Source organism: Ursus americanus, chromosome X (assembly GCF_024610735.1).
Source record: "Ursus americanus isolate L20-20 chromosome X, mUrsAme1.1.p, whole genome shotgun sequence".
Classification (NCBI taxonomy): Eukaryota; Metazoa; Chordata; class Mammalia; order Carnivora; family Ursidae; genus Ursus; species Ursus americanus.
In genome coordinates, this window is record NC_142164.1 from 91,631,852 (window position 1) to 91,642,596 (window position 10,745).

At 37.9% G+C, this 10,745-nt stretch overlaps 1 pseudogene; it reads left to right on the forward strand.

Annotated features, from left to right (window-relative positions):
• Positions 1 to 8,576: 8,576 nt before the first annotated feature.
• LOC123787646 (protein FAM47E pseudogene) lies at positions 8,577 to 9,842 on the forward strand (annotated as a pseudogene).
• The last annotated feature ends 903 nt before the right edge of the window (positions 9,843 to 10,745 follow it).

Genomic DNA, 10,745 nt, shown 5'->3' on the forward strand with positions numbered 1-10,745 from the left:
TTTTTTTTGTTTGTTTGTTTTGCCTTTTTCTCCATATCAGAAACATTAATGTGACTAATTAAAAGGAGACCAAACAACTGATTCCTCAGAGCACTAATCTTGGGAGATAATGGAGCAAAAGGCTTGTATTTTGGAAGGCAGCAGCAATTTTTCCTGGAAACGAAGAATTCTTTAATACAGTGGAGTAAATTATTTTCTAAATCCACTGATCCAAGCTCCTAAAAAGTCTGCTTACTTCCAAGGTACAAGAACTTCATTCTGTTCTTAATGGAAGGATAAAGGTCTTTGTTTCTGCTTAGATACCATTAAGATGATGCTTTAAAATTCTTCCTAAACGGAGATTTTTCAGATATTTATGAAAAAAGTCTTCCTGATTTAAATTATTTTGGTCTACAAAGCCAGATAATCTGCTTCAACCACTTCACTTTACACATGAGAAAAGGTACAGAAAGATAAAGGAAATAGCTCTAGAGTGTCTATTATTTTAAAAATGTGTACGCTTAAAAAGGGAGGACAAGGACATTTCCTATCGGTATACACAAGCTGATCTTAGAAATCTTTTGGCTCTCCAACTTGTCTGACAGTGCTAGAAGCTCTGACATCTAAGTATACAAGGACTACATAGGATAATGCCCACCTACCAAATCTTGAACTGAATTCTGTGACAGCCACAAGAAGATATAAGTGAACACCTCAAACTGCCGTGATTAATACATACTCATATTTCCTCTGATGGTCCATGTTACCTCCTTCTCCTTTTTTTTTTTTTTTTTTTTTTTTTGCATTCCGTGTTCTTCCTACCATTAGATTCTGTGACACACACGAGCTGCATGGACCGGTAAGTACAGGTCCACATATTATGAAACTAACAAAAATGAAAAAACAGAAAAGTCTACCAGCTTCTCAAACCTCATTAGCATGAAACTCACGTAATATGTTTTGGTCATGTCAACTTACTGGTCTCACAAGAGTTGGTCGATATGGATATATATTTATTGGACATATGTTTATGTTTTTACAGGAGAAAAAAAAGACAGTCAATTCTATTCACTGGCTTTTTTTTTTATGTCATGCTGTTACCAGGTGGAATGTGGTGGAAGGATGGAGAGTACTAGCCTCCTGTCCTTGACCTTAGAGTAGCAGCACCATAATTTTAAAAGGCAGGGCCGTAGGGTGGGCCCCAAAGGGATGCCTGTCCTGCTCACCTTGTCCTGCCTGGCTTACCCCTCTCCAGCCTGGCAAGGGTGACTGTACTTATGATGAGGGAACAGAAGGCTGGCTGAAGACAAAGCAGAAGCTGACACCCTGCAACCCCCCCCCCCCCCATGTATGTGACATTCCTCGGCACTCCTGGCTGCCCTAAAACTAAGGAAAGGAAAACACAAATGATTAACTGACAGAGATCACAATCCTGGGAGGCCTGGGTCTCCCTCAGTTTACACATGTCCTAGTGATTTACAAGGAAGAAGCTTTCTTATCAATAGCCTAACTTCCAGAGGCCCATAATTCAGTTTCCTGAAGCCCTAACATTACCATCCCCTCCATAAACTTGAGGGAAGCTGAGGCAGAAGGAAATGTAAATAAAACGGAATTTCTTTCCGGACCTGCAGCCCACTGATAAGGACATGTGATAGGAGGAAAGTAACATTCTCCAGGGAAGCTCCCAACTATCTTACTATTAACACCTTCTAGAGGGGTCAATGCCCTTAACTTGACAATAGCAAGGCCTCCAGTGTCCTGTCTTCTTTGACATATGAAAGCGCTTTCTCAGCCTCCCTTTTTCCTCACCTCCCCCAGCACCATGGTATATAATCAGCCACCTCTCACAACCCAGGGCAGCAGCTCTTTCTGCCCACGGGTCCTGTCCCCGTGCTTTAATAAACCACCAATTTTGCACCAAAGACGCCTCAAGAATTCTTTCTTGGTCGTCGGCTCCGGACTCCACCCCACTGAACCTCACTTATATTCTACGACCTCATCACTTATATCAGACAAAATAGACTTTAAGTCTAAAACTCATTGAAGACAGAGACCATTGCGCAATGATAAAAGGGTCAATTCAACAGGACAATATAAAATGGATTTAAACAGACATATTATCAGGCCATAATTGAAGAATGATGTCTAATCTGTAATTTATTTTTTTAATTGTATTTTTAAAAAAGATTTTATTTATTCATTCGAGATAGAGCATGAGAGAGAGAGAGAGAGAGCATGAGCTGGGGGACAGAGAGAGAGGGAAAAGCAGACTCCCCACTGAGCAGGGAGCCTGACCCGGGGCTCAATCCCAGGACCCTGAGATCATGACCTGAGCCGAAGGCAGACACTTAACAGACTGAGCCACCCAGGTGTCCCTAATCTGTAATTTATGTATTGGAGAATTTTGGTGATGACAAAAAAAAATCTTTAAGAAAAGAATTCTTTGGTAACTTTTGAGAGGGCAGCTTCCCAAATTCATGGGAGACAAAGCAAAAAAAAGTGGGGGGGGGGAATTATATTTTCTTTTCTGGCCAAAGATAGAGAAAAAGGGTCCAGATTGACCCTTTGAAACAACCAAAGAAAAAAAAAGGGAGAATATATGGCACCAGTTTGAAAGACACCAGACATCAGGCAATAGAGATCAATCTCTGAGAGACATAGAACAAATGAGGTGAGCACTGTGGTCACCCCAGATTCCTTAATGAATTTCTAGGCCATGGCTCAGGGAGGGGGAGCCCAGGCAGAAACCAATGTTCACTCTAAATTTAGGGGATGAACCTAAGAGATGTTGGAGAACAACATGGGTAGACTTCTCAAGACCAGAAAGTAGAATTTCCTGCAGAGCGAGAACTTCAGAAACTTTAAGACCCCACCCCCATCTCAATTGTTCAACTCATTATTGATCTGCTCACGCTTGTGAGGAAGTTACCTAAGGGCAGGAAATGAATTACTTAAAAAGATGATAAGTAACAGTGCCTGGCACTTATCCCAGGCCTAGAATAGTGACTGTTCCTGCCAGCCAGACTTAAAACCTCAAGATTCACAGGCATTGGCTAGTGTAAAGAGAAGAGTCTTGCCTCAGCAGTGGGGAATCATTTGCCACAGATTGAGCACTGCTCTGTTTCTGCCTATCAAATCTTAAAAAGGACCCCAAAGGATCAGACCATTTCCAAGCAATTTAACGGCATATAGAAACAAGTGTCAAAAATATTTATAAACTTACTGGGCACCTGGGTGGCTCAGTCGGTTAACCATCTGACTCTTGATTTTAACTCAGCTCTTGATCTCGGGGTCATGAGATCGAGCCCCATGTCAGTCTCTGTGCTCAGCATGGAGTCTCTTTGCCCCTCTCCCTCTGCTTCTCCACCCCCCCAACCCCACTTGCACTCTCTCCTTCTCTCTAAAATCTCAAAAAAATTTATATACTTACAAAACTATCCAGTACCCACATGGGTAAAATTCACTATTTCTGGCATCCAATAATAAATTACTAGGGTGCAAGAGGCAGTAACATGCTTCTCATAATTAAGAGTTGAACCAATCAATCAAAACCAACCCAGAATTGACACAGATGTTAAAATTTACAGGGGGAGACATTAGAATAATTTTAATGTCTATATTCCAAATGTTCAAAAAATTAAGTAGAGACATGGAAAAACAAACTAAATTAAACTCCTAGAGATGAGAATTTCAAAGTGTGAGATGAAAATTATATTTTAAGGCATTCATTACAGATCAGATATTGCAGAAAAAACAGATTATTATACTTTAAGATTTAGCAAGAGAAATGAACTGAAATACATCACAAAGAAAAACAACATTTAAAATGAGCATAGCATCAGTGAGCTGTATGAAACTTCAGAGTAATCTAACATGTGAATAATTGGAATCTATGAAGAAAAGAGAAGAAAAAAAGCAAGGCGGAAAAAACATATCTGAAGAAATTATGGCAATTTCCCCCCAAATCTGATGGAAACTATGAACACACAAATTCAGGATGCTCAACAAGCCTCAACCACAAGAAACATCAAAAATGATACCATACACATCATAATCAATTTGCTCAAAAACAATTATAAAGAGAACATCGTGAAAGTAGTCAAAGGGGGGGAAAGACACCAATTATGTACAAACAAAAACCAGAGTGACTTTATACCTCTCCTTCAAAACAATGCAAATGAGAAAACAATGGAGACGCCTTTTTTTAAAAGATTTTATTTATTTGTTTGAGAGAGAAAGAGACAGAGACAGTGCATGAGCAGGGGAGGAGCAGAGGAAGAGGGAAAAGCAGACTCCCCGCTGAGCAGTGAGCCTGAAGCAGGGCTCAGTCCCAGGACCCTGAGATCACGACCTGAGCCGAAGTCAGACGCTTAACTGAGCCACCCAGGTGCACCAGAGCCATCTTTTTTTTTTTTTTTTTTTTAGATTTATTTATTTGGGGGGGGGACAGAGGGAGAGAGAGAATCTCAAGCAGACTCCCTGCTGAGCACAGAACACCACCTGGGGCTCAATCTCACCACCCTGAGATTATGACCTGAGCCAAAATCAAGAGTCAGACACCCAACCAACTGAGCCACCCAGGCACCCCTGGAGCCATCTTTTTTAAAGTAATGAAAGACAAAAACTATCATCCTAGAATTCTATGCACAGAGAAAACATCTTTAAAAATATCTTTTAAAAAAACAAGGCAAAATAAGAAAAAATTCAAACACAGAAGAACAATTTAATCACCAGCAGACATACAGTACAGTCTATTTTTCTTCTTCCTGCAGTTAAATGATAAAATAGATATACTGATCTACACAATGGAGTAAATAATAATGAAATTAATCATTAAATGGGTAAATATTTTTATATGTTAAAATCTATTTAAGGGTGATGTAGTCTTTAAGCCAAAGTAATTCAAAAAGTATTGTGGAGGTCATAAAATATATAAAAGTTAATGAATGTCCACATGCTACAGGCTGTGTCTCCCCCAAATTTATATGCTGAAACTTAATCCTCAATATAATAGAATTTGGGCATAAGACCTTAGGGAGGTGATTAAGTTATGAGGGTGGAGCCCTTATAAAAGAGGCCCAGGAGATTCTTTATCCCTTCTGCCATGTGAGGACGCAGGAAAAGATGGCTGTCTATGAACCAAGAAGTTGATTCTCACCAGATACCGAATATACCTGTATCCCAAACTTGGACTTCCCAGCCTCCAGAACTCTGAGAAATAGATTTCTGTTGTGTATAAGCCACCCAGTGTAGGATGTTCTGTTACAGCAACCTGAAAGGACTAAGAAATTGGTACCAAGACTAGGGTGTTGCTGTAACAAATCCTAAAAATGTGGAAGTGACTTTGGAATTGAGTAATGACTAAAGGCTGGAAGAATTTTGAGGTGCAGGCTGGAAAAAGCATTGTAGGTTGCCATGAACAGACCATTAAGGGTGACACAACAATAGATCAAAGTTAGGAGAAGAAGCCAATTAAAAGAAAACAGAAAAAAATATTGGGAAAAGTTAATGAAATTAAAAACTGTTTACTTATGGAGATAAATAAAATGTGTTAATCTGTAGCCAGTATGATTAGGGAAAAAAAAGGAAAAAGAAAGAAAATACAAATTACAAAAATCAACATTGGAAGAGGTGACATTACCACGATTCCATAGACATCTAAAGGACAATACGGAAATAGTATGGATACTTTATGGCAATAATTTTGACAATATAAATAAAACAAACGTATTACTTGAAATACCCGAACTAACTGAACTCATTAAGAAAAATTAGATAATCTAAATATCCCTATAGCTATTAAAGAATTTGAATTTGCAGTTTAAAAAAACAAAACAAAGCAAAACTTTCCCGTAATGAAAAATTCTAGCTTAGATGGCTTCATTGGTGACTTCTACAAAATATTTAAGGAAGACACAATGCCAATCCTACAGTTACAGAAAATGAAAAAGATGGGATACTTCCCAAATTATTCTATGATGCCAGCGTTACCCCGATAACAGAGCTAAACAAAGTCAGTAAAGGGGAAGAAGCACCAGATACTACCCATAAACGGAGATGCAAATATATGTTTGCAATAGTTTAGCAAACCTAATCCAACAATATATACAAAGGATAATACATTATGACCAAGTGGGGTTTATCTCAGGAATTCAAAAATATTTTTGCCATGCAGAAATCAATGTTATTTACTATTTTAGCAAACTCTGAGAAAGTAAAAGCTGTATGAGTATCTCAATAGGTGCAGAAAAAGCATTTGACCAATCCACATATCTGAAACAAAGCATTTGTCACAAGACCCCCGAACATAAGGAATAAAACAGAACTTAAAATGAAAAATGGTATGTACAAAAACCCTAAAGCTAGCATCCCACTTAATGGCTTCCCCCCAATATCAGAAATAACACAAAAATTACTGCTCTTATCACTTTTATTCAACAAAAGTAGGTTCTAGTCAGTGCAATAAGGCCAGGAATAAAAGTTTTTCTAATTGAAAGGAAGAAGTGAAACTGTCTTTATTAAGAGACAACATGACTATCAATGTAGAAAATTCAATGGACTTTGCCAAAAAAAAAAAAAAGCTACTAGAATTTATAAATTCTTTTATAAAGGTTGCATGATACAAAATCAATATACAAAAATAAGCTATATTTCTATGTATTAACAATGAACATGCTGACTAAAAATTACAGTACTACTTACAATAACATCAAACCATAAAGTATGAAGGAAAACCTAGAGAAAAAAAGATGTGAAAGAACCATGCACTGACAACTACAAAATATTGCTGAGATAAATGAAGTTACACATATATAAATGGAGAGAGGTAACTTTTTCATGGTCAGGAAATTCAAAATTGTTAAGATGTTAAAACTGATTTATTTATTCTACCAAATTCTAATTAAAATCCCAACAGGCATTTTTATAGACATTGACAAACTGATTCTAAAATTCCTGTGGAAATTCAAAGGACCTAGAAGATTCAAAACAACTTCGTAAAAGAAGAAAGAACATGAAGGACTAATACAGCCTAATTTTAAGATTTACAAAATACAAAGTAATCAGCACAGTGTGGAAATGGTGTAAATACACTGAAAGCAATGAAACAGAAAAGTGTCCAGAAATGTACCCACAGAAATATGGACAACTTATACTTACCAAATTACAAAGGTAACTCAGTGGAGAAAAGCTTCTCTTAAAAAAAAAAATCTGGAACTATGGGATATTCACAAGTAAGAAATAAAAATAACAACGCTACAGGGCACCTGGCTGGTTCAGTCAGAAGAGCGTGAGACTCTTGATTGTGGGGTCGTGAGTTCAAACCCCAAGTTGGGTGTAGAGATTACTTAGATAAATAAAAACTTTTTAAAGAATAAATAAAAACTTTGATCCATATCTTGCATCATCTAAAAAATTAAATTTAAATAGAGGTCATATCTAAATGTAAAACCTAAGATTATAAAACTTAGGACAATGAAAAAACACCTTTATGACTTTTCCATAGGGAAAGGTTTCTTAGATATAACACAAAAAGAACAATCCATAAAAAAAAAATAAACTGATAAACTGGACTTCATCAAATGTAAAAACTCTGCTCTTTGAAAAACACTGTTAAAACATGAAAACATAAGCCATAGATGGAGAGAAAAGATTGACAGAAAGATTTACAAATCATATACTTAATAAAGGACTTACACTCAGAATGCACAAAGAACTCAAAACTCAATGATATAAGGCAATATGATTTTATTTTATTTTAAAGATTTTATTTATTTATTTGAGACAGAGTGAGAGAGAGCAAGTGTACAGAGGGAGAAGGGGAAGGAGAACCAGACTCCCCACAGAGCAGGGAGCCCACTCCACCCGAGGACCCCGAGATCACAGCCCCAGCCAAAGGCAGATGCCTAACCGAATGAGCCACCCAGGCACCCCAAGACAATACAATTTTAAAATGTGTAAAAAATTTGAACAGATACTCACCACAGAAGAGATAAATGGCAAATAAGCACATGAGCAGATAGTCATTAGGAAAACTCAAATTAAAAGCACAGCAAGATACCACTACACACCTATCAGAATAGCCAAAATTAAAATGACTAACTATACCAAGTATTGGGGAGTATGTGGAGGCAGTGCAATTCTCATACACTACTAGAAGAAATATTACACAGTACAACCACTGTCAGAAAGTTTGGTGATTTCCTCCTAAAATGTTAAACAAACACCTATCATATGCTTTTGCCATTCCCCTCTCTTAAAATTTAACCAAAAGAAATGAAAGTACACATGCATACAAAGACATGAACACAAATACTTGTGGCAGCTTTATCTGTAATAGGCTCAAACTGGAATCAACCCAAATGTCTGCTAAAAGACGAATGGGTAAATAAGTTGTGGGGTACGCCCATATAATGGAATAGTATCCAGCAACAAAAACGAATGAACCTTCACTGCCCATTCCAGGAGAAAGCCGGCTGAGCAGGGCACCTGCCTTGACCCAGCCCTCGGAAGAATCTGGCTGCGCCTGGCTACGCGGTCTCCTAGCAACCGAAAAACAAACCAGTGAAGCTGGTGGTCGCCTGGGCACCAGAGGTACGATGGCGGACAAGAAGTGTCCGCTGGAACGAATGCCCTTGGGCATGAACTGCAAGCCCTGGTACAAAGACAGGTTACCTTCCAAGTGTTTCCCAAAGCACAAGAACAAACTTCTGAAGTTCCCTACCTCCCTGGACAGCCGGCGGTGGATATTTGTAAAAGAGGGCCTGGACGACTTCAGGAGGGGATGTCCACCTTGTGAAGATCTGATCACTCGTGGCCCTAAGGAAGGCTTTCTTCCCATGATTGCTCACAGAGTTCCCAAACCTGCCCCCACAAAGAAACAGAAAAAGCTGACCAAGGAAGCAGACCTGTTTTCCACACTGTCGCCAGCCCAGCTAGCACGGAGGGCATTCGTAGAGGACATCGAAGCCCACCTGACCAAGCATCCCTTGGCTCTCTACCCAAATCTGGAGAAAGATCTACCTCCAGACCTCTTATTAAAGGTGCTGGAAGTTCTCGATCCCGACAAGAAGCTGAAGGACACGTGGGCTTATTGCCAGAACACCGAGAAAAGAACGAAGTCCCCCACAAAGCTTAGGGAGAAACGTCCTGCCAAAGTTAACCTGGAACTTCCCAAGAAGACTCCTGTGTCACATCCAGACAAGTTGCCTCATGAAGAAAGGAAGTCAAGCACAAAGGATTTGCTCGAAAGTCCTCCCCTTCATAGAAAAATACCGAGAGGAGTCCGTGAATTCTGCAAATGGGTTGCTACTTTTGGAGACTTGGGCATTGATGAAGAGTTCATCATGAAACAGTTTGACATTGGCTGTGAGTGCAAACCAACCTATGACAAGAGCCAAACGAAGAAAATAAGCCAGGTTGCTTTGGACCTAAAGTACAGAACAGGGATAGATAAAATGGATGATCTAAAATTCTCCATATACTGGGAGAACTGGGAGAGGAAACTCCAGACACAACGGAATCCTTATAAACCCAACTGGGTGAAGATGAGGTATGGAGCATGGTACTTGAAGCCCAAGTTGTGGAAAAAGCTAATAAATGATGAACCTTTGATTGATCCCAAGGTCTTACTTGAACAAGATGGGAGATATGGAAAGAATTTTCCCGAACAGGATATTCTTGAAGATCTTTATGGAACAATTGCTTTTAAAGACTTCATTCTAAGCAAGGGCTACAGGATGCCAGGCTTCCTTGAGAAGTTGTTTACCAGGAAGGGATGGAAATATGATTCTGTTAGGACTCCAATACACAAAGTAATAAAAATAAACCCAAATGTAGAAGAAGATGCACATGAAGATGTTTAGACAGTTTTCTACTTACTAATTTGCTCTCTCATTTTAACATCAAGTAGAATTCATGATGAGTATCCCACTGTTCATGTGCAACTTTGATTCCACAATATCTGTCAATTTAACACTTAATGCTTATAAACATTTCTCAGTGACCTTCTGCTTGGGCTCATTAATGTTTTATTAACTATGAAATCAATATTCACACATACTCTTCTTATAATTTTATAGCATGGTGAATAGATGATTATATCTATTATTTGTAAAAATAAAACTATAAATAAAACAATTATTTAATTGTTAGTAATAACAATTACTACTAATAATTATTATATCAGCTACAATATGAAAGGAATCTCAAAATAAATGCTCCAAGCAAAAGAGACTTGTGTAGCTCCATTTATTTTAAAACTGTAATGAAATAATTATGATAATTATTTTGTTAAGCAAAACTCAAAATTCATAGCCAAAATAATGTTAGCTTCATTTAATAATAAAATTGTTATCTCCCCTGTCAGGATTGCATGAAGCCCCCAAACCAGATTGAAAACTATTCACCAAAATTGGAGGTGAAACTTTAGTTATGCTGTTTTATCATACCTCCCAATTGAATATATTTTAAAAATTCCAACATATTCATAAAAATTCACCATGAGTGTTTCTGTATAACACAGGTGCAGAAAAGCAGGGAGCTTCATGTCCATGGCAAATCTAGTGTACACAGTAGATATGTGTGAACAAAACTACACAGCAATATAAAATATCCTCACATATTCAAGTGAAATTAATCCTTGTATTTCATGAATAGCAATTTAAAATTCACTCAAATTTAAAATAAATCAAGCAACTTTTTTATATTTTTAAAATAACAGGTAAAACTGTATGGGACAAGTAAATCTGTATCTAGAAAGATCTGTA